This window comes from Quercus lobata, chromosome 3, assembly GCF_001633185.2.
Source record: "Quercus lobata isolate SW786 chromosome 3, ValleyOak3.0 Primary Assembly, whole genome shotgun sequence".
Classification (NCBI taxonomy): domain Eukaryota; kingdom Viridiplantae; phylum Streptophyta; class Magnoliopsida; order Fagales; family Fagaceae; genus Quercus; species Quercus lobata.
Window position 1 is genome coordinate 1,598,715 of NC_044906.1, and position 26,127 is coordinate 1,624,841.

Sequence of the window (26,127 nt, forward strand, 5' to 3'; positions counted from 1 at the left end):
TAGGGTGGAATCAGAGGTATTGGGACAACTATGAATATGAAAAGACCATGCTTTTTGAGTGCTTTGATGATAGTAAAACGCGGAGTTGTGGGGTACAACGATGCGAAGAAAACAAGCATAATTTTAGTTCCCCAACTTGCATCAATGATTCAAATTTCAAAGCAGGGAAAACACCCATCCCCTCACTATCGAAAGAAAAACGTGTGGACCACAAAGTGTTTCCTTTCCACTCTCCTAATTTTTGTTTTTGAGTGCTTGGATGATAGTAAAACACGTAGTTGTGGGGTACAACGATGTGAACAAAACATGCATCTTTCCCCAAACTTGCATCAATCATTTATTAAAGCAACCGCGTGGACCACAAAGGCACAAAGTGTTTCCCTTCCGCTCCTCGCCATTATTAAAGCAACCTTGTCATATTCATATACTCATTCACGCATTCTATCTTTTAAACCTTTTTGCATTTGGGTTCTTGGGTGAAAATGGGCTTTTGCCTCTCTATTAAGCCAAAAATCAAGAAACATGTTCTTGTTTCAAAACTATTTAGAAGCGTGTCTTTGTTTCGATACTTGATCATTGTAAAATCGAGTTACTTAAGGAACTTGATTATTACAAAACTGAGTTGTTAGGACATTTTTTAAAAAAAAATTCATAGACTTAACATGGAGACCACAGAAAAATATTTAAAAGGAGAGAGACATTTCCTTATTGAAAAAGGGAAAGCTTGTTGCTCACTTTTGGGGGCAGCAAGATAATTGTATTTATTTTGATTGAGTTATTAATAGACTCTTTCCTTTGGGAAAAAACTTTGGGGGGGGGGGGGGGACGACTCTTTCCTTTCGGAAAAATTTTTAAAAGATAATTCAAAAATACATACATTGAGAAAAATGCTTAAAATTGTTGTGACATTTAATTTGTTGTGTTTCTAGTATTACTAAACCCAAATTCTTTAGATCTCAAGTCAAGTGTTCAATTCTTATTTAGAGAAAAATAAATAAGTATAATTACGTGTGTGTGTATATGTATATGTATTTTTTTTTTTTTGTATTTATGTGAACACCATGGCTTCTATATAGAGGCGCCCTTAATGGGTTGCATACTTGCATCTGCTAGCGGACGTAATAATATTTTGGACTGTCCACTGTAGTTGGAAGGTATCAAAAGAGTTGTTTACAACAGAATGATGTGGTATGGGAAAAATTGAGAGGGTGGAATGAACAACTACTTTTGCAGCTGGGAAGGAGATCCTACTAAAGGCAATCGTCTTGACTATTCCAACATACACCGTTAATTACTTTCGTATTTCAGTAGTCCCTGTAAGGAATTAACGACCATGGTCAGTTACTTTTTTTGGTGGGGACAAAGTCCAGAGGAGCAAAAATACCATCAGATTTGGTAGAGCTAGAAAGTAACCAAGCCAAAGTGGAATGGAGAACTGGATTTTACGGATTTTAAGTTCTTTAACCATGCTTTACTATAGCAAAAGAATGTTGGTGGTTAATTCATAATTCTCAATCTTTGACTTTTCGGATTCTTAAATTCTGATACAGCCCTTTGAGTTCTTTGTTGTAAGCTAGTGTACCTCAAAAGGCTTCTTTATTTGGAGGTGCTTGAGGGAAGCTAAAGAATTTTTGGGGTTGGAATCCAGATGCAGAGTAGGCATGACAAATAGATCCCAAAGCCATCCGCGTTTAAAGTGTTTACCACTCAAAACACTCTTCCAAAGTTAGGCTAGCATATTTGAAGGATCTAATTTATTTCCTAAGAGGTACATGATAATTGTATGCCCACATAAAGTGGAAATGATTCAGTCCATTCCATTAAGTCGTGGTTATCATGGAGATGAGCTTGGTTGGGGAGTGGAATTTACGGATTTATTTATCAATCACACCAGTTATAAAGTAATCCATGCTGACAAACAATTTATCCATAGTAATCATGTAGCAAATCTAAAAGCAATATAGTAAAGGAATAAAAGTAAGACATGAAATTCAGTTGCTTAGTAGAAAACCAAAGGCCAATATCTACCATGAAAAGACCACTCAGAGGACCCAGTTTAATAGAGAAGTAACTAAACAATTTCTACAATGGGTTCAATGATCATTTCCCTTTGACTGTAATTTGCGCTTCTATTTTCAAGTCATAAGATTTTATAGCTTTTCACACTCTCCACACGATCGAGCATAAAGAGCAGATAGCAGCCAACCAGCGTCGCACTGACCAAGCAATCACCCAGCACCAAACCCAATCGACTACCTAGACTTCGCGCCTCGACCTTGTTGCTGCCACCCATCTTATCCTATACCCATCTATATTACACAACCACCACTACCCACAATCTATGCTTCCATTTCGCAAGCACCTACCACCACCATCGATCTGTTTTTGCTACGACCACCACTACCGATCATTGGCTCTGTTTTGTAACCACCAACTACCCCCACAGATTTATGTTTCATGACGACGACAATGTTGACCACCACCGCCACCATTCTCAATCCCTCTCTCCCTCTCTCTCTCACCCCACCCAATACTCTTGCAACCACCACATCCATTGTGATTTTGGTGTTCTTTTTTCTTTTTTTCTTTTTCATTAATGCGATTTTGGATTTATCATGGGTTTTTGTTATGAAGTTTTTTGGTTTTGTTCATTCAATTATGGTGAATTTTGTGTAGAGAGGATTTTTTTTTTCTTGATACAAGCTAAACACCTTAAATGTTTTCTGGTAAATTTTTAGAAAAAATACAACCAATCTCTTGCAAATGTGTGTGAGTAAAGAAAAGCAGAAGAATTTTATTTTATTCGTGAGACATATTGAAGGGGAGATAAATTTAGGGTTTCATGGAAGGAGAGGTTTTGGGTTCTAATACTATTAAGAGTTGTTTTTGTTGGATTAAGATAGCTTGACCCTAGTTAATTAATTCAATTTACCCAAGTTGATTAATTATGTCAAATTACATGCAAATCGTGGAAGCACCAACAAATCACCAAATAAACTAAGTGCAGCGGAAAATAAATTAGACATAGTGATTTGTTAACAAATGGGGAAAACCTCACAAGGCAAAAATCCCACCGGTTGATTTTAATATCACCACACCCAAGAATCCACTAATCAACAATCAAGCGGTTACAAGTATAAGGAATCTTATCAACTACCTTTGGCCTATCTCAAAATATCAAACTATAGTTGAACCTTAGCTCCAATACCCAATTGGACTTGATCTTACAGTAGCCTTCTTTCCCTTGATGCATAAACTTCCAATTTGTGACTAACCTTTTGCACGGATCCCAAGTATGTGACTAGCTCCAGCAACTTAAATAGATGTTGTTGGTTGCAAAGATTTTCACTTCATCAACAATAAATATCTAGAAGCACTTGGTTACAAAACCCTATGGCGTATAAACGCAATAGTTTTTCACAGAGGAAATAAGTCTCTTGTTCTTTGTATCCGTGTGTGATGGCCTTTAAAATAAATCTTATATATGTCTAGGGGTGAGAAAAGAAACCCCAAATAAATATGCAAGGCTGGGCTGAATTTCAGATCTGGAAATTCTGAAATCGTAATTCTCGATAGATCGAGCTGCTGTCGAGCTATCTATCGAGCTTCACATTAAGTCTCAATAGCTGGCTTCTGTCGAGCTATTTGTCAAGACTTAATGTACAACTTTTCTTTGCTTGTTTCTTGGACCAATCTTCATGTCTTTAATACTTAACTTGAACAAAATGTTTCTTGAAGTACTAAACCTATCTTAGATCTAACCAAATACAATTAAAGCATATTTTGTCAACAAGGTATCTAATAGCCAAGCTATTCTACTAATATCCATATCCATATGCATATGCATATAAAAGGAAAATTGAATTTTGTAATCTTTTACCATGAATATTATGTGACATACACTATATGACCTTTAATAATTTTTCTGAATAATATACTGCTAATAATCATTTATGTATGCTATTGACATGGAATATTCATGTATTGATTGGATCAGCTTACAGCAACTGAATTTATAAGTTGGAATATAGTTTGGACCTAGCTTGAACTCAAAGTCTCAATCCAATATCGTTTTTTCAAATCGATTTCCTTCTGCAATTGGATGAGTTTATTTTTATTGGCTTATTTTGTTTAAGAGATAAGCTCTGTAAAAGTAGATTTGTACCTTGAGAGGATGGTAATTTAAAAAGTTGTACATAATCTTATACGGAAAATAAGTTGGCATTTTAAGCTAAAAGAGTTGTACATAGAAGGCAACCTAATCTAGCTTGTATGTGGTGGTTTTGGAGTTTTTTTGCATCGGTGAGAATACCCAGTTTAGCATAGAATTTGAATGATTTATATGCTAGTTAATTAAGTAAAAATTTAACACTGGCTACTACTGTCTTTCAGTATATGAGCATTCATAAAATAAATGGTTCTTGCATTCCAAATTTTCCATTCAGAACAAACATAGGAGACCGATATTGTTACCCCATTAGCAGGCCTATCACGGGTATATAACATTTTCTTGGCTATTAGCCAGCATATGAAGGTATGCTTTTGAGATTGCAGCAGAAAACCAAATCATCTTCAACCATTGACATCAATGGCTGCCCAATCTTAGACCCTAGGAGTTTTTTTGGTATCAGATCAACTAAAATTTAGAAATCAAGTAAAAGGAATTGGTTGATGCATATCTATTCATTATTGTTTTCAGTTGTAGGGCTAGCCCATCATATGACTTCTGAAAATAAATGCACTAATTCCATATTCATTCACTATCATTCCCAATGAATTATTAGGATTTGTTTTCTATAATCTTATGCATCTGTTATGTATTTGCAGGGTCCATTGTTGCCATCGCTTCTCAATTGGAGGTAAGGTTGAAATATTTTGATGAAGCCCCTATTGAAAATGGAGATTGTTCTAATTCTTCACAATCCTTATTGGCTCAGGCCCCTTATTGTTTGTTCTACCAACAGGATCATCTAATATTTGGAACTTGCAAACTTTTCTAGTGATGGGGATGACTGTGTGTTATTTGTTCCCTGATTATATCAAATTCTTTACTCTCTTTTATCTTGAAGCTGTATGAGTGGGTGGAAGGAGCTTACTGGATTCCTCTTTTTGCATTACAAATTGATTAGTTAGAGTAGTCATCATTTGTGGAATGACCATTTATATTTCCTTTGTTTTATATGGTATTTTGATATCAGTTTAATTTTGTTGTTTTATAAAATTTATAATAAATATGTTTAGGAAATGGTTGGTGTCTTGTTCTATTACGATCAAGTCTTTGGATCTCCTTTGCACGCTGAAGTTACCATTTCAAAGCTAACAGAGGAGAGGAGTTCAAGCATTCAAGATATAAGAGTCTAACAAAGAGAAACTTGTAACTTCTTGAACTCCATTCTTTTCTTATAGTTTCTTTTGGTATGCTTAAAGTCGCTGAGTTCTGCCATAAGCATTGCAATGCTTCTTCTTTTTCCCCCCTCCTAGTGCAACGGGATTTATCAACTATAAAAATCTTATATGTTCACTATCTGCATATCAGTGAGTATTAAGTTTATTAAAAAGTTTTAGGTCCTGCCCCTTTATGTAGAGACCAGCAGCTCACATGTTCCCAATTTCTTTTAGCATCTATGAATTCCTCTTTTGCTTTACCCAAAAAAAAAAAAGGATGGTATTGCTTTGAGTACTTTCAAATTTTTAATAGCACCTCTAAGAAGAATGACTCAGATGAAAGGAAAATGGATTTTTGACCCAGCTGGAGAACTTTTCTTCTAGAACTGCCTTTAATTTATCTTTCTCATGGTGCTAAGTTTGTGATTCTGAGAAACTCATTACTTTGTCAGTGGGTGAAGATACTATTATTATGCATACAAGGTTTTTGTATTAGGGTGTATAGTGTATCTCTATGAAATATTAACAAATGTGGTGGCTCTGCTTAAATCTCCCTAGTGTAATGAACCCAAACGTACTATAAGGTGTAATTTTTGTAATCACATCGTTAGCCTCGTAATCAAGAATAGTCAAGTTAGTTGTAAGATTGCAAGGGGTGGAGCCAAGTTGGTTACAAGTTGTTGGTTGCTTATTTGGCTAATAAGATTTGCAAGCAACTTCTATAAACACTTGTAATCCATAGTCTTAGAGATTTTGTTATTCTAGAAACTTGGTGAAGAATCATGCAGCATATGGGAGGATTTGTGGTACAGTTTTTGTGATTTGCCTGCAGCTGTGGCGCTTGGGCAACAGGTTGTACTGAAGGACTCGAAAACAACCTGTTATTTATCATTTATGGAGCAATTAGCTCCTAGTGCAACTGCTGCAGAATAAAGAGTGCCAGTAGATGGCAGAGTTGTGACAAGTTGGGAACTTGGCACTACCATGTAGTTTATTGTTGCATTGGTTGGGCAATTGTATGGGAATTAGAAATCTAAAGAGGTTTATGAGCCATTGGTTATACTTTCCAACCATGGGGATGAATATGCCATAAACCGAAATAAATCTAGTGGAGTGAACATTTGATTATTTTCCCAAGATTCTTGTAGCTATTACTAATAATGGCAAAGAGGAAATGGAAATTGCAATGACCATTAATATTCTTCCACAAACAAAAGCAAATGTTGTGGTGGCCTCTGTTGAGGATAAACTAAAAATTCTTGCTTCATGTAATGTTGTGGAGGACACTTACAATCTCAAGTTAGTTAGTTAGTGGTCTTCAATAGGTGTGGAGCAAAATTGGTTACAAGTTGGTTGTTTGGCTAATAAGAATGGGAAATGTTAATAGATGCCATAGTTTAGGAACAATTTTTATAAATATTTTATGGCAAAATGATAAAGAAATTAATTTTTTTTAAACGGTTTTTTATATTTTCCATGAGAGTAGTGTCAAAACTTTCCTAAAATGGTTTCTTAACAATTATAAGTGAACTCATTAACATGACCCAATAAGAATTCCAAGAAACTTGTATAAATGCAATCCATAGCCTTTAGCATTGAAGTAAGGTGCACCTTTCTAACCTTCTTTCTCGATTTTCCTGTTCTACTCTTCTTCGTAGAGTGCAACTACTTAGAATTACATCAATTCTCATTCTTTTTCCATAGAAACTAGTGGGCTCATTACATCTAGTCTCTACCCAACATTTCTTGATCAGCTGCATTTTTATATTATTGATAGAGAGAGCAAATCTTGACCATCAAGGAAAAACATTCTGATGATGATTTGGCATTGGATTTGTAAATATTATTTTTCAATTTATTCTCCAAAAATTTGCTTCATTTGCAACCACTGTGGTGTGCCTTTTCAAGTATCTAAAGAGCAGGTGGTACCTTTAATTCAAAAACAACAAAAGAGAGGGTCAATAATGTACCGGTCTGTTTCATAACATTATATATAGCATACTATTAGATATTAGGCTGTACATAGTGAACTCCAGGGCTATCCGTTTGACTGATTGCAGCCATGTAGTAAACTTTTTCTATGATGTGCAAATGCTTCACTTATCCCCCTCAATGACTGTCTTATCACTTTACTTTGTATTAAACATGTCATTTACTTCTTAGTTATGGCATTTGCATTTTTCTTTCTCCTTATCTTGCAGGCAGAACTAAGCAAAAGAGGAGAGATTAGAGGAGACTCAAGAGTCAGATTTCCTCTTCTATTTGTTTGTATGGTGGCCATCACCAGTGTTGTGCTTGGATACCTTTTACACCCTTTCAACACTTTATAAAGCATCAACACTATATGATTAATTCCTAGTTAGTTAATTAGAGATATCGGTATAAGAATCTCTTCCTAATTATAAATTTTCAGAGGTATTTTAGTCAGTATGTTCTTTCTAGCCAATTTACTCAGAATGGAATGTAACTTCCATAATAAGTGTGCTGTGTCTGTGAGTATACCAATTTCTTTTAATTTTCACTCTGGCTACCAAAATTTTATTGAGCGGTTAGGCATGGTTTTTCAATTCATTATCAGCTCTTTACTCAACACCACCTTTCACTACCACCACAACCACATTCTACTCTTCTTTTATCATATATATATATATAGACACACACACTCTAGCTACATGAAGAAAAATATAAGTCAAATACGGTTATTTGACATCTGAAAATAAAAATCTGTTGTGTAAATACTAATTTTTTAATTTAAATTCCTTCTCAAAAAAAAATTTTTTGTTTAATTTAAATTAAATAGTTTTCCATTCCCAACCAAAGCCAGGCATGTAGCCCACCTGTAATTGAAATGGACTCAAAGACCTCCCATGGGTGGAGGTTTCTTAAGGTCTGTTAGGATTGAGGGGGATGTAGTGTAACGTCCCATCAGTTAAAAAAAAATGGGACGTTACAATCTTCCCCTCTTATAAAAATTTCGTCCTCGAAATTTTACGTACCTTGATCTTGGAAAAGGCTTGGATATCTCGACAACATATCCTCCTCACGCTCCCAAGATGCCTCTTTCACTGAATGGTTCTTCCAAAGCACTTTTACCCAAGGTGTTGTTCTATTGCGTAACACTTGCTCCTTACGATCCACAATCTCTACCAAAACTTCTTCATATGATAGATCATCTCTAATCTGAAGAGGCTCATAGCTCAAAACATGTGAAGGGTCAGGAATGTATTTCCTCAACATAGACTCAAGGAAAACATTATGAATTCCTGACAGGGCCGGTGGTAGGGCAATTCTATAAGCAACTTCGCCCACTCTCTCCAAGACCTCAAAAGGCCCTACAAACCTAGGGCTTAACTTACCCTCTTTGCCAAATCTCATTACCCCTTTCATAGGTGCAACCCGTAGGAAAACTTTATCTCCAATCTCAAGTTCCAAAGCCTTCCTTTTAATGTCATAATAGCTCTTTTGTCTACTTAGGGGTTTTGAGGTATATCTTGTGAAATAAATTGTGAATATAATTTTATGGTTTATTTGGAGCTAGTTAAAGATCTAAATTGTTTGTTTGAAAGGATATTGTGATTTTGGTGTCATGGGTCTCTTGATGATGTTGTGAAAACCTTGTGGAAACTATTTATAAATTATTGAGGTTTTGATGTTAGAAATAATACCTTGTATGATTCATAAGTATAATGGGAGTCTATGTCTTGTAAAGTAATTGGTTGAGAAACTTTGGAGATGGAAAATATTATTTGTGAGGCTAAATCTAGGCTTGCCTAATTTAGTGCTTATTTGGCAATTCCCAATATGTAGCTAGATACAATTTCAAGCTTTATGCTTATTTTGATAGGTTTGCATGGTATTGTTTAGGTTCTAGCTAATTTCTTTTGGAGCTTGGAAAATTAGGTTTTTTGCGGGTTGCGAGGTAAGTAGCTTTTTAATGGGATTTTTGGAAAAATAACCACGTTGCATAAACATTATTTTTGAGTCAAACACATTTTGGAAAATTAATGGTGGAACTATGTTTTTCTAAAAGGTGTTGTGTTATGACCCTACTATATATGATTATATATGAAAATGCATATTCTTATTGCATATGGGGGATTTGCATGATTTGTTAGCAAAGAAAAGACTAGCATCTTTGATTAAATTCTAAAAAATGCGTATTATGGATTTATTGCATTATTTGCAAAAATATAAAGATGCTTTATCTTGGCCTATGTTATTTGGGAAGTTAATACAAAATCTCTTTGGCAAGAAATGAGTTGAAGGCTTTGAGAACCTTGTGAATATCTTGGGCATTCAAATATTTTATGAAACTACTTAGAAGTGAATTATGTATTTTGAATTAAAGTTATGTGAGCTCTTTATGTTCTACCCATGTGCTATGACATGTGATTACTCGGTGATTACCTAGCTAGATACTATAGTCTGTGTGACATTAGTATCTTAGCACCCGTCTTTGTGATGGTTATTAGTTCCGGCTTTGTGTCGCGATGAGTTTCGGCTTTGTGTCGGCAATTTAGTTCCGGCTTTGTGTCGGCGATTATCATGTGGCCTTAGGTTAGATTTTCTGGTTTGGAACGATGTTGTTATTGCTGACAGTATAGTAAGTAGTTTCATGTTGAGATATTTTGAGAGATATATAGTATGTAATCTCATGAGAACATTTTGAGAAGCTTTGTGTTGTGTCAATTTATTCATTCTTGTCATATTATTTTTGGGAAATGGTTTTGTAGAAACTATTTGGAAACTCCCGAATCAAAAGCATGATTTGTAAATTGTTACCATCATGAAACTTGTATTTCCCCCACCCCCTTTAATTATGCTACTTACTAGGCTCTGTCTCATCCCATTATTTTATAACATTTCAGAGTAGGCAACGATCTTTTGAGACAGCTTTTTGATGGCTAATAGTAGTTAGACTAACTACTAATGAAGGCTGAACTTTGGTAATGGGTATATTAGATGATGTACATCTTAGAATAGGCTTGACTCATTCTTTTGTATATTATAGTGGCTGTGATGTTATTTCCCACTGATGAGACAAGCTGATGATATGTAATTAATTATTCAGACCTCTATTCTTTTGTGGCCAATGGTCTTTGTAATTATTGCTTAGAGCTCTGACTTACTCTGAGAGTATATTCAATGGAATTATTATGATAATCCTTGATATTAGAACTTGATATAATTTTGTGGATTGGATTGTCAAAAAGGAAAGAAAGAAAAAAATCTACAGGTACTTTAAGATGTCTTTCTCATGCTTCAAACCCTTTGGGGTTTGGGGTGTGACAGTTATGGTATCAGAACTTAGGTTATGATTCTGTAGACCTTGAAAATAGGTATTGATTTTGATCTAAGTCAGAGCATTAGGGACTTGATGAATTCTTTATTTTGTTCCTTTGTTTCAGTTTCCACCTGCTATTCCTTTTTCCTTATCTATCTTTTCTATGTTAACCTTCTATGTTGCCTTGTGATTTACTTGCTTGTTTCTTGGGTATAGCTATAAGTACTTTGGTACACTATGCCTCCTAAAAAGAAAGCACGTAAAGTAAGGCATGTGGATGAGGTTACAGCTCCTGAGCATGGCCATAGGCAACGCCAAGAGCTTAAGAGATCTGTCACTCCTGATGGTGGTGAGATTGATGAGGTGGCAGACAAGATTTATGCTAGGATTGCTAGAGCAGTCCAGGGTGGTGAACGTAGGAGGGGGGATTGCCTTTTTGGGGAGTTTCGTAAGCAAAACCTTCAAACTTTTGATAAGGGACCTAATCCTATGGCAGCAGAGAATTGGCTGCTAAAGATGCAAAAATTACTGAGAGCCCTTGAATGTACTGATGCTCAGAAGGTGTTGTATGCCATTTATGCTCTTCAGGGTTCTTCTGATAGATGGTGGTCAAGCACTGAGCCATTGTTGAGGACGGAGTTGGGAAGGGAGACTCCCATTACTTGGGAGAAGTTTAAGGAAGTTTTCAATAGGACATACTTCCCCGATGTAGTGAGGGATCGTAAGGCAAGAGAATTTTCTGATTTGGTTCAGGGGGCTATGACAGTGGAGGAGTATGTTGCTAAGTTTGTTGAGCTCTCTCGCTTTGCTCCTTACTTGATTTCGGATGAGTCCAAGAAGGTGAAAAGTTTCGGGAGGGCCTTAATGATAGAACTCGCCCTCTCATTATAGCCTTTGGAGTGGATACTTTTACGGAGGCTGTGAAGTGGGCAATGAGTCTTGAAGAAGACTTTAAGTACAACCCAATTTCCAAGGAGAGTGAAAAGAAGCAAGGGCCCTTTAATTCTCAACATGGTAAGGGTCAAGGGCATAAGAAAGGATTCTTTAAAAACTCGGGTAATAGAGGACAATCTTCTAGGCATAGCAAGAGTGCCTATCCTCAGTCTGGTGATAAGAAGTGGCCTTGCATTCGTTGTGGTAAAACCCATGAGGGTCAAACTTGCATGGAGGGAGTAAAGTTATGCTACACTTGTAAGCAACCCGGACACTTTGCTAGGCAATGCCCAACTACCAAGGGCTCGAGTTCCTCTTCCTCATCTCAAGTTGCAAAGGGTAATGACAATGGGAAGAAGGTGCAAGCTAGAGTGTATGCCTTGACTACTCAGGATGCTCAGGCCACGAATACAGTGGTGGCAAGTATACTTCCTTTGTTCTCTGCACATGCTAAAGTTCTTTTTGATCTTGACTCTACACATTCTTTTGTTTCTTGTGCATTTGCTAAAAATCATGACAAGAGCCTCGAACTACTTGACTTTGAGTTATCAGTTTCTACCCCTGTTGGTGATACTTTGTTGACTAATCTTGTGCTTAAGTCTTGTATTATTTGTATTGAGGGTAGAGAGTTATTGGCTGATTTGGTGTTGTTAGATATGCATGATTTTGATGTCATTTTAGGCATGGATTGGTTGGCTTCTTACCATGCTAGTGTGCATTGTTTTGAGAAAGAGGTGGTGTTTAGGCCTCCAGGTGAATCAGAATTTCTATTTAAGGCTTCATGTTTGCCTTTTATGCCTCGTGTGATATCATGCATACAAGCAAATCGCTTACTTAGGAAGGGATGCCAAGGATTCCTTGCTAGTGTAGTGGAGTTACAAAATGGGGAATTAGAGATAGGAGACATTCCCATTGTGAGGGAATTTTCGGATGTTTTTCCTGATGATCTACTTGGGTTGCCCCCGGATCGTGAGATTGAGTTCTCTATTGATCTCCTTCCTGGCACTACACCTATTTCTAAGGCACCATATAGAATGGTGCCCATAGAGTTGAAAGAACTTAAGGAGCAATTGGTAGAATTGTTGGACAAAGGGTTTATTCGCCCTAGTGCCTCGCCTTGGGAAGCTCCAGTTTTATTTGTCAAGAAAAAAGATGGGTCTATGAGGTTATGTATTGGTTACCGTGAGCTTAATAGAGCCACCATAAAGAATAAATATCCTTTGCCTCGTATTGATGACCTATTTGATCAATTGCAAGGAGCACAAGTCTTTTCTAAGATTGATCTTCATTCTGGTTACCACCAGTTGAAGATTAAGGGTGAGGACATACCAAAGACGGCTTTTCGGACTAGATATGGTCATTATGAATTTTTGGTGATGCCGTTTGGATTAACTAATGCCACTGCTGCTTTTATGGATCTGATGAATAAGGTATTTCATGAGTACTTGGATCGATTTGTCATTGTGTTCATTGATGATATTTTGATTTATTCTAAGAGTCAAGAAGAGCATGAAGAACATTTGAGGATTGTTTTACAGATTCTAAGAGAAAGGAAGTTGTATGCTAAGCTGAAGAAGTGAGAATTTTGGTTGAATCAAGTAGTGTTCTTGGGTCATGTGATATCTAAGGATGGAGTTACAGTGGATCCTAATAAAATAGAAGCGGTGGTTAATTGGGATAGGCCTATAAATGTGAGTGAGGTTAGAATTTTCTTGGGCCTTGTTGGTTACTATAGAAGATTTCTAGAGGGATTTTCCCGCATTGCAGCTCCTTTGACACAATTAACTCGGAAGAATGTTAAATTTGAGTGGAAGGAAGAATGTGAGAAAAGCTTCCAAGAGCTAAAGCAGAGATTGGTCACAGCTCCAGTGCTAACTATCTCCAAGTACAGGGGGTTTTGTCATTTATAGTGATGCTTCTCATAAGGGACTTGGTTGTGTGTTGATGCAAAATGGGAAGGTTGTGGCTTATGCCTCTCGTCAGTTGAAAAATTATGAGAAAAATTACCCCACTCATGACTTGGAGTTGGCTGCAGTTGTTTTTGCTTTGAAAATTTGGAGACATTATTTGTATGGGGAAAGATGCGAGATTTTCACTGATCATAAAAGTTTAAAATATTTCTTTACTCAAAAGGAGTTAAATATGAGGCAACGGAGATGGTTGGAATTGGTTAAGGATTATGATTGCTCTATTAACTATCATCCTGGTAAGGCTAATGTTGTAACTGATGCTCTTAGTAGAAAGCCTTCAAGTTTTTCAGCTGCTTTGCTAACCACTCGAAAGGAAATTATTCGGGATCTCGAAAGGATGGAGATTGAGGTTGTTATGGGCCATTCTGAGGCCTACCTGGCTAGTTTGAGTGTTCAACTAACTTTGGTTGAAAGAATTAAATTGTCACAGGCCGATGACCCACATTTAAAGAAAATCATGGATGAGGTGCGTAGTGGAAAAAAATCCGAATTTTCTATCTCTAAGAATGGTGCTTTGAGATTTGGGAGTAGACTTTGTATGCCAAATGACCCATTGATTAAAAAGGAGATTCTAGAGGAGGCTCACTACTCCCCATATACGATACATCCAGGTAGTACAAAGATGTACCATGATCTTCGTGAAAACTTTTGGTGGAACAATATGAAAAGGGAGATTGCCCACTTTGTAGAGCAATGTTTAACTTGTCAGCAGGTTAAGGTGTTGCACCAACGACCCTCGGGTTTGTTGCAACCACTTCCTATTCCCCAATGGAAGTGGGAGAAAATCACTATGGACTTTGTTTCAGGATTGCCGAGATCTCCTAAGGGTCATGATGCTATTTGGGTGATTGTTGATAGAATGACAAAATCAGCTCATTTTCTCCCTATTCGGATGAACTACTCCCTTGATCAGTTAGCTAAGCTCTATGTTGATGAGATTGTGAGACTTCATGGAGTGCCTGCTTGTATTGTTTCAGATAGAGATCCAAGGTTTACTTCTCATTTTTAGGGTGGTGTGCAAAAGGCCTTGGGTACTAGATTGAATTTTAGCACAGCTTTCCACCCTCAGACAGATGGACAGTCTAAAAGGAATATTCAAACTCTAGAAGATATGTTGAGAGCATGTGTTTTGGATCTTAAAGGGAGTTGGGCTAGTCACTTACCTTTGGTGGAGTTTGCCTACAATAATAGTTACCATTCAAGTATTAAAGCAGCACCTTATGAGGCTTTGTATGGGAGAAATTGTTGATCCCCAATTTGTTGGGATGAGGTGGGAGAACGAAAAATCTTGGAGCCAGAGATTATTCAAAGGACTTGTGAAAAGGTAAGTATGATCCGTGATCGACTTCGAGCAGCCCAAAGTAGACAAAAGAGCTATTATGACATTAAAAGGAAGGCTTTGGAACTTGAGATTGGAGATAAAGTTTTCCTACGGGTTGCACCTATGAAAGGGGTAATGAGATTTGGCAAAAAGGGTAAGTTAAGCCCTAGGTTTGTAGGGCCTTTTGAGGTCTTGGAGAGAGTGGGTGAAGTTGCTTATAGAATTGCCCTACCACCGGCCCTGTCAGGAATTCATAATGTTTTCCATGAGTCTATGTTGAGGAAATACATTCCTGACCCTTCACATGTTTTGAGCTATAAGCCTCTTCAGATTGGAGATGATCTATCATATGAAGAAGTTCCGGTAGAGATTGTGGATCGTAAGGAGCAAGTCTTATGCAATAGAACAATACCTTGGGTAAAAGTGCTTTGGAAGAACCATTCGGTGAAAGAGGCATCTTGGGAGCGTGAGGAGGATATGTTGTCGAGATATCCAAGCCTTTTCCAAGATCAAGGTACGTAAAATTTCGAGGACGAAATTTTTATAAGAGGGGAAGATTGTAACGTCCCATCAGTTAAAAAAAAAAAAAATGATCAGATTGTTGGTTCCCACATGCCCCCACCTAACCCCACTACCCATCACACAATCCACTCCCTCTTTTCTCTCTTTGGCCGGTCACTCTCGATCTTGTTCTCCTTTTCTTTTTCTTTTTCAGTCAACACAACACACAATACACACACTCCTCTCCCTCACCCTCCCACCGGTACATTCCTCATCATCACCTCTACCATTTTTTCCCGGCAAAATCACTAGAAAATCCTCAAGAACATCACACCTTCACATAAGTTAATTGAGGTAAAAGTTTTAATCTCTTTTGATGAGTATTATGTTCTTGTTTGAGGTTATTTTACCCAAGCTTTAATAATGATTTTCATGTGATTTAAGAGCTTTGGAAATGATATTCATGTGTTATACGTATGGGTTTTGGTCTTGGTGGATGTATTTGTTGAGTGAGTTCATGATTTTTACAATGTTGGGTATCTAAGGCTTGTTATGGTGAAAATTTAGGGTTTTGAGGTATATCTTGTGAAATAAATTGTGAATATAATTTTATGGTTTATTTGGAGCTAGTTAAAGATTTAAATTGTTTGTTTGAAAGGATATTGTGATTTTGGTGTCATGGGTCTCTTGATGATGTTGTGAAAACCTTGTGGAAACTATTTATAAATTATTGAGGTTTTGATGTTAGAAATAATACCTTGTATGATTCATAAGTATAATGGGAGTCTATGTCCTGTAAAGTAATTGATTGAGAAACTTTGGAGGTGGAAAATATTATTTGTAAGGCTAAATCTAGGCTTGCCTAATTTAGTGCTTATTTGGCAATTCCTAATATGTAGCTAGATACAATTTCAAGCTTTATGCTTATTTTGATAGGTTTGCTTGGTGTTGTTTAGGTTCTAGCTAATTTCTTTTGGAGCTTGGAAAATTAGGTTTTTTGCGGGTTGCGAGGTAAGTAGCTTTTTAATGGGATTTTTGGAAAAATAATGACGTTGCATAAACATTATTTTTGGGTCAAACACATTTTGGAAAATTAATGGTGGAACTATGACACATTTTGGAAAATTAATGGTGGAACTATGTTTTTCTAAAAGGTGTTGTGTTATGACCCTACTATATATGATTATATATGAAAATGCATATTCTTATTGCATATGGGGGATTTGCATGATTTGTTAGCAAAGAAAAGACTAGCATCTTTGATTAAATTCAAGAAAATGCGTATTATGGATTTATTGCATTATTTGCAAAAATATAAAAATGCTTTATCTTGGCCTATGTTATTTGGGAAGTTAATACAAAATCTCTTTGGCAAGAAATGAGTTGAAGGCTTTGAGAACCTTGTGAATATCTTGGGCATTCAAATATTTTATGAAACTACTTAGAAGTGAATTATGTATTTTGAATTAAAGTTATGTGAGCTCTTTATGTTCTACCCATGTGCTGTGACATGTGATTACTCGGTGATTACCTAGCTAGATACTATAGTCTGTGTGACATTAGTATCTTAGCACCCGTCTTTGTGATGGTTATTAGTTCTGGCTTTGTGTCGGCGATGAGTTCCAACTTTGTGTCGGCAATTTAGTTCCGGCTTTGTGTCGGCGATTATCATGTGGCCTTGGGTTAGATTTTCTGGTTTGGAACGGTGTTGTTATTGCTCACAGTATAGTAAGTAGTTTCATGTTGAGATATTTTGAGGAATATATAGTATGTAATCTCATGAGAACATTTCGAGAAGCTTTGTGCTGTGTCAATTTATTCATTCTTGTCATATTATTTTTGGGAAATGGTTTTGTAGAAACTATTTGGAAACTCCCGAATCAAAAGCATGATTTGTAAATTGTTACCATCATGAAACTTGTATTTCCCCCACCCCCTTTAATTATGCTACTTACTGGACTCTGTCTCATCCCATTATTTTATAACATTTCAGAGTAGGCAACGGTCTTTTGAGACAGCTTTTTGGTGGCTAATAGTAGTTAGACTAACTACTAATGAAGGCTGAACTTTGGTAATGGGTATATTAGATGATGTACATCTTAGAATAGGCTTGACTCATTCTTTTGTATATTATAGTGGCTGTGATGTTATTTTCCACTGATGAGACAAGCTGATGATATGTGATTAATTATTCAGACCTCTATTCTTTTGTGGCCAATGGTCTTTGTAATTATTGCTTAGAGCTCTGACTTACTCTGAGAGTATATTCAATGGAATTATTATGATAATCCTTGATATTAGAACTTGATATAATTTTGTGGATTGGATTGTCAAAAAGGAAAGAAAGAAAAAAATCTACAGGTACTTTGAGATGTCTTTCTCATGCTTCAAACCCTTTGGAGTTTGAGGTGTGACATGTAGGGAGAGTAAAGTAGAGTAGATTTAGCCCAAAATTAGCTTATTTTTAGCAAACTCTATTCTACTCATCCCCACTCTCCCTCATTTCTCCCTCCATCCAAACGGGCCATTATTTTAAAAGCCCAACCAAGCCCACCCTTAATCATGTACCTCATGGAACCATGTGATGGTTTTGAAAAGGATTAGGAAGAGAAACAATTATTAAACGGCCACTAAGGTCTGACAAAGTCATTTGAACATCAAATAAAGATGTTTTTCAAATGTAAGCCACAAATCTATTATAATTAGGGTTGTAAGTGAACTTTATTATAAATAGGGTTGAAAATGAACTGAGTCAAACTAATTATTAAAAATTCAGAATTGTCCATTTAGTTTTTATTTCGAATGAAAGTCAACACTACTTATTTGAGTTATATAGATAAAATGATTTTCATTTATGAACTTATTAAAATTAGATTTGTTAATATTGTATCTTTAAAATTTGAGTATTTATATTATCAATAAATTATAAATACTAATTTGATATCTTAAGAATTTATTTATAAAATTACAAAATTTACTATTAATTTATATAAATATATTTTTATATAAGTATACATGTAATATATAATATTATGTATATGTTTAAATCTAATTTCTTTTGTTTACAAATACATTAAAATCTTTGTGAATTGCTTAAAAGCTAAAAGCTTATTGCTTTAACGTTTAGATTTTTTGAAATAAACAAGATTTTAATTTTTTTGTCACACATTTAACATAAAACATTATATCTTTGATCAATACTATATAAATAAACTATTGAAAATAAGCCACTACCAAACATACATGTATCTTATAATTAAGAATAAATTTACAAGTAAACATTATTGGATAATTTACAGTCATGCCAGAATTTAAGTAGTTGCCAAGAATTTTTTGTTTTTCCTTGTCAAAGAAAGAAACTAGTGTGAATCTGATGGCTCATATTGTGTGGTGGATCGTACCAACCATATCTTTGGTTTTTTGGTTAAAATGTTAGGTATACACATGTGAGTGAAGTTCTGTATTGAATAATGATAAGAAAAATGAGTGGAGATGGTATATTGGACACAAGAAACGCCCATAAAGCCCACATAAACAATTTTGATGATATTAGAAAAAGGCCCAACAAAGGATATTTGTCAATGGTGCTAAACCATAATGACAGTGAGATGTAGAGTTGACACATGGAGACCCATGGATGATGAACTAGTAAATGAAAAGGTTCATTTAAGCAAGGGGGAGTGAGTGTGACTTGTTCATTGCCCATAGAGAGACAAAGACTCATAGATAAAAGAGAAATTGTTAGGAATACAAATGTGAGTGAAGTCTCACATTAAGTAATGATGACAAGAATAAGTAGTTAATATAATACTAGCTTGTAACTCATGCATACGCATGGATAAATTTAAAAATAAACACATTTTTTTTAATCATAAAAATAAACACAATTAATCAAACTATTAGAAAAAAATTAATGTAATTAGATGCATGTTAAAATTCCTGCTTAAGTTTAACACTATTACTTATGATCATTTTTATTCTAATTTTTAATAAGATAGAATATATGGTGATTTTTGTTAATAAGATATATGATTGGTTTTCATTCTTTATTTTTTTATAGTTTATTAATATTGAACTCTTGGTATTTTGCACTCATTAACTCACTTGACACAAAGATTAAAAAATTTAAGAAGACACATGGTACAAAATTAGTCCATAATTTAAATTTAATTTCTCTCAACTTTTGACTTATATATATATATATATATATCAGCACATATTCATTAGGCTTAGACTTTTTGGGTTAAATTGTGTCTTTATACGTTACTTCTATATATTAAGAGGATTCAAAAAGTTAGTTATTATGTTTTTGACTTCCAAAAATACCCATAATTTAATTAACTTATCTTTATTTCTAAAACATAAAAATGAGATTAAAACTGTAAATTGACAAAAATTAGAAACAACCAAAATTACCCCAAGTTCTATAAAACTTCCCACTAGCCCATGTTCTATAAAATAAGTAAAAAAAAAATAGCCTAAGTTCCTATTAAAAAAATATATATCTAAAAAAAAAGTCATTTTTTTACTTCAGAAAATGTCAAAGATACCCCTTATGTTTTTTAGATGATCCTTATTCTTAAAAAATAAAAATTAGGGTTAAAATTGTAATTCAACAAAATTCAAAAAAAAAAAAAATAGAAAAACTACCGGGGTAACTTTTTTCCTAAAAATTAGCACACTTTTTGTTTAAATATATCTCATACATGTTTGATTCATTTTTTTTCCTAAAAACTAGCACGTACTAAACCTCATTTATTTCATTTGAAATCCAAAATTTTAGTTTCTTAAAAATCCTTTCCTATATAACCTCACTAAAAATAGATAAATTCAAATTGAAAAATTACATTAAACTCAAAATAAAAAATAAAAAAAGACCCTCATCACATATGCGGAGCTCGTATGATGAGGCTAGTATTAATTATTCATGAAAGCTCTCATAAAAGTCATATTATTACCTTTATATTATTTGTTATTATTTGGATTTTTATTGTGGTGGACTGGTGGTATCCGGTTGGTCACATCATATCTCATTGAGTAATGCTAGAAACGCATAAAATGGCACAATTTGTGCCATTATTCACCAACGTGGTGAGTTGTAAGTGATAGAAGTGTGATGGTGGGTCCTTGTGATACAAGTTGTGTCATTTTATATGTCCATAGTATTAATCTTTGTCTTTTATTTGTGCCTTTTTATTTTTATCAGTTGTTTGTGCTTTTTATTTATTTATATTTCTTTTGGGTAATTTATTAATAAGTAATTTTAGAACCGCATAAAATGTCATCAACTATTCTACTGACTATCTGTCATTTTTATATGAACACACTACTTTTTCTTTACCATTCATGTTTTTGTCATGTGAATATAGTTGAAACAAAAATTTTGGTTTATAATGTAGTCCTTGAATTTTTGTTTATTTATTTATTTTTTGAGAATGAAGAATTTTTGTTTATAGATGCGTTGTTTCCACCTTTTCTTCCATGAATTTTCAGTGTTGACTTGATTTTCATCTTCTATGATTCATTCTTCACGCTCTACGTTCTGCCTCCTTCCCTACCCTTCACGCTTCATTGCAAAACTTTGATCTGGGTCTTCGCGTTCTAGACTAATAACTGTTCATTCGCTTTGGACTCTTAAATCAGAGGAGTAAAGAGAGGTAAGTGTTTCTACTGTCCATCTTTACTTTGCTTTACAAATTTGTTGTAGTGACCACTTTTACTTATAAATTATTACTATCCAAATTCCTTGTATGATATTTTATTCCTGCTTCGCATTAGTTCTTGTGAGTTGTGACCCTAAACCTGTTGAACCTAACAGTGTATGCTTTCTATATGTTTGATTGGATAATTGGATTCCAATTTATGTATCTTGCTAGTTGCTAGTAGCATAGCCTTGTTATTTATTGTAACTAACTTTCAATACCTTTGCATTGGCTTTCTTTTTATTTATAAGAATACATTTGAGTTGGTAAATTCGCACGTGGTTAATAATACTATTAGTTAAGACTTTGCTACTATCAAGAAGTGGGTAGTTTCTCCCAACATGTACCGTAGAATAAAAGGCTTATTGCAGATAATATTGTTTTGTTTTGGTTATTTTGAAAGAGTTGCAAATAAAAATTAAATGGGTAAGATAGAAAAAACTATCCCAGAATTTGGGCTGATGTCGGATAATATAATTTTTATTTTTTAAAGAATATCCAATTTTACGAATAATTCTTAGGTATTCTTTGAGCACAGAGAATGATACTTCCTCTTCTCACATTCATAGTGCGGTGTAAGCAGTAAATTCATAGTAAGGTTCACTACAAATGTGAGAGGAAAGAGTACAATTTATTTATATTCCAAGAGTACCTAAGAATTTTCCCAATTTTACAAGTGGTTTTTTTGAACTATGAGTTCCAGAGTGTTAGGGTTAAAATTTTAAATAGAGAGTCATTGAACTATGAGTTCTAGAGTGTTGGGGTTAAAATTTTAAATAGAGAGTCAATGTGTACCAAAAATTTATAAATTTTTTTTTAATAATATAGAGGAAAAAATGCTATTTTGGTCCCTATACTTTGGGGTCACAACAATTTAGTCCTAAATTTTGGTAACAGTCAATTTAGTTCACGTTATTTTCAATTTGCAGTTAATTTAGTTTCTACTGTTAACTCACTAACAGAAAATGCCTAGGTGGCAAATTGTGTATATAGTTGGCAAACTTAAATCTGACATAACTAATAAAATAAGAAAAATGTCCACAACATTTTCACAACAAATCCTAAGTGGTGAGTTGTTATTGGTGGTTATTAGTTGTTATGAGTAATTTAAGTTATAGATTCAAATTAGAACCAATAACAACTTACATTTGTTATGAAAATGTTATGAACGTAGCACTCCTTATAAATAATAATAAATTTTTTTAATAAAATTAAAAATTCCATGTCAACATTTAAAGGGAAAAAGAAAAAATAAATTTCTTAATTGTAAAAGATATGGGAAAAGAAAACCAAAACTGAAAAATAAACTTTCATCAATTTTCCCATATTTTCCCAGGAAACCAAACGAGGAAAAACAAAACTTTGAAGCCTTTTTAATTTTTTGCCTTTTTGTTTGTAAATCTGAGTAGATTAGAGCCAAGTTTGTGAAACAATTCGTTGTAAATCCGAGCAAATGGGTGTTTTATGATCTGTATAATTAGATGTTGTAAAAAATATGAGTTATTGATTTCTAGAACATGAAAAAACTTTTGTGGGAAATTAATTTGTTTTGTTTTTTCACATACTTTTTAATGTTTATTAATTTTTTAAAAAAATTTGTTAACTTCGTCAACGCTAAGTGTGCCAGCTATGCACACCATGTATCGTGTATACATTTTCTGTTAATGAGTTAATGAGACTAAATTAATTGCAAATTAAAAATAGCATGTATCAAATTGATAGTAAACCTAAAATATAGTGACCAAAATAATATCTTCACCTTAATAAAAGGCACAACTCAAAACTTTAAATATAGCACGCCTTGTTTCCTTGTTTGAACTTTCTTTCCTCGCTAAACTTGGCACTGAGCTATAGTTTGATTATGGTTTGTGTGGGGCCCAAAATTTGAGGTCCCAGCCCACTTTGTGTTAAAGGCCCAAAGCCCAGGCCGAGGAGCCCTACTGCCAAGGACGCGCAATGAAAGCTCCTTGAAGGCCCAAGGATATGGCCGAGGACGACTTTACGTCCAACATCTCACAAAAACGCCTGAAAAAAAAGGACAGATTCAGTACAAGAGCAGCACGAGGGAAAAGGCTGCCAGCACCTTAATGTCGAGCCGAGCGCCTGACGAACCCATACTCATACCATGCTATCCAGCTTTTCCCAACCACCCTGACGTATGGATTGATAGGACGAGTAAATACCCCAAATCAGGAAAAACTGACACGTAGATGAAGAATGGGAGGTAAATACTAGTATAAAAGGGAAATAGAGCAAAGAAGGTGGAGGCCCCCGGAAAAAAGAAAAAGGGAGGAAGAATGGTGAGAATGTAAGTCTCCTCAGAATAAAGCCGAGGAGCGAAACCTTTCGAACCACATCAACGTAAGGCTCAGCTACACAGTCCCAGACTACTTTTGTATGAGTTCTCATGAAACCTGGATCAGATCCCTGCCTAGCGCCCAACGGCAGACCTTTCCAGACCCACTCTCTACAAATCATATTGTTAGGGCCCTTTACATACGAGCCCAAAGTCATCCTTGGGTCGTTAAAAATTGTTTCCCTACAATTGGCGCTGTCTGTGGGAAGGCTTGCGCGTTGGCGCAGGTGGCGGTGGAGTCAACTCTCTAGCAAGCAGAGGTTCGTGGGGTTTCCTCCATCTCTGGCGACATACAGTTGTTGCTCCGATATAAACTCCTGCTAGGGGCTACGCCTTGCAGTGCCAAGGGCGCGGGCATCTCTAGGGGCTTCTGGCCTCAAGCCAACTCTCCCCGCCCTGGTATAGGGGCTTATGGTCGAAAAATAAATAAGTACAGAAGAAAAATCAAAAGTTTTGGACAGAACCAAGGCCTTGCATGGTCCTCGGACTCAAGCCTATGGGGAAACCAAGTACAGAAGAAAAATCAAAAGTTTTGGACAGAACCAAGGCCTTGCATGGTCCTCGGACTCAAGCCTATGGGGAAACCAAGTACAGAAGAAAAATCAAAAGTTTTGGACAGAACTAAGGCCTTGCATGGTCCTCGGACTCAAGCCTATGGGGAAACCAAGTACAGAAGCAAAATCAAAAGTTTTGGACAGAACCAAGGCCTTGCATGGTCCTCGGACTCAAGCCTATGGGGAAACCAAGTACCGATGAAAAATCAAAAGTTTTGGACAGAACCAAGGCCTTGCATGGTCCTCGGACTCAAGCCTATGGGGAAACCAAGTACAGATGAAAAATCAAAAGTTTTGGACAGAACCAAGGCCTTGCATGGTCCTCGGACTCAAGCCTATGGGGAAACCAAGTACAGAAGAAAAATCAAAAGTTTTGGACAGAACCAAGGCCTTGCATGGTCCTCGGACTCAAGCCTATGGGGAAACCAAGTACAGATGAAAAATCAAGTTTTGGACAGAACCAAGGCCTTGCATGGTCCTCGGACTCAAGCCTATGGGGAAACCAGTACAGAAGAAAAATCACAGAAGAAAAAGGCCAAAACCAAGACTCAAAGGCCTTGCATTGGGTCCTCGGACTCAAGCCTATGGGGAAACCAAGTACAGAAGAAAAATCAAAAGTTTTGGACAGAACCAAGGCCTTGCATGGTCCTCGGACTCAAGCCTATGGGGAAACCAAGTACAGAAGAAAAATCAAAAGTTTTGGACAGAACCAAGGCCCTGCATGGTCCTCGGACTCAAGCCTATGGGGAAACCAAGTACAGAAGAAAAATCAAAAGTTTTGGACAGAACCAAGGCCTTGCATGGTCCTCGGACTCAAGCCTATGGGGAAACCAAGTACAGAAGAAAAATCAAAAGTTTTGGACAGAACCAAGGCCTTGCATGGTCCTCGGACTCAAGCCTATGGGGAAACCAAGTACAGAAGAAAAATCAAAAGTTTTGGACAGAACCAAGGCCTTGCATGGTCCTCGGACTCAAGCCTATGGGGAAACCAAGTACAGAAGAAAAATCAAAAGTTTTGGACAGAACCAAGGCCTTGCATGGTCCTCGGACTCAAGCCTATGGGGAAACCAAGTACAGAAGAAAAATCAAAAGTTTTGGACAGAACCAAGGCCTTGCATGGTCCTCGGACTCAAGCCTATGGGGAAACCAAGTACAGAAGAAAAATCAAAAGTTTTGGACAGAACCAAGGCCTTGCATGGTCCTCGGACTCAAGCCTATGGGGAAACCAAGTACAGAAGAAAAATCAAAAGTTTTGGACAGAACCAAGGCCTTGCATGGTCCTCGGACTCAAGCCTATGGGGAAACCAAGTACAGAAGAAAAATCAAAAGTTTTGGACAGAACCAAGGCCTTGCATGGTCCTCGGACTCAAGCCTATGGGGAAACCTTACAGCAAAAGTTTTGGACAGAACCAAGGCCTTGCATGACTCAAGCCTATGGGGAAACCAAGTACAGAAGAAAAATCAAAAGTTTTGGACAGAACCAAGGCCTTGCATGGTCCTCGGACTCAAGCCTATGGGGAAACCAAGTACAGATGAAAAATCAAAAGTTTTGGACAGAACCAAGACCTTGCATGGTCCTCGGACTCAAACCTATGGGGAAACCAAGTACAGAAGAAAAATCAAAAGTTTTGGACAGAACCAAGGCCTTGCATGGTTCTCGGACTCAAGCCTATGGGGAAACCAAATACAGAAGAAAAATCAAAAGTTTTGGACAGAACCAAGGCCTTGCATGGTCCTCGGACTCAAGCCTATGGGGAAACCAAGTACAGAAGAAAAATCAAAAGTTTTGGACAGAACCAAGGCCTTGCATGGTCCTCGGACTCGAGCCTGTGGGGAAACCTACTTAAAAGAAAAACTACGTTACATGAACTTTAGAATCCATCCGAGGTGAACTGCCCGTTAACAGTTGGGTTAATCTCTAAACTGCACGGATTCCCCAATCTACCCTCGGACCCTCAGTACCAAAGGGATTGATGCAATATAGAGCAATATGTTACCAAAAACACAATCGAAGTCCCTCACTACTTGACTACCCTCTCGGACGAATTATTTAGAGTTCATCGTTCTCGGACATTTGTTTTACATGCATCGCACAGCGCTCGGCCGTTATCCCGGTTAGTT

General features: G+C 36.0%; 1 long non-coding RNA gene across 1 annotated transcript; it reads left to right on the top strand.

The window, feature by feature from the left end:
- Positions 1-4,384: 4,384 nt before the first annotated feature.
- On the top strand, positions 4,385-8,214 carry LOC115982264. The gene is made up of 4 exons (XR_004089577.1): positions 4,385-4,534; positions 4,828-4,859; positions 5,242-5,374; positions 7,587-8,214. It is a non-coding gene; the product is annotated as an uncharacterized LOC115982264 (long non-coding RNA).
- Positions 8,215-26,127: the final 17,913 nt, after the last annotated feature.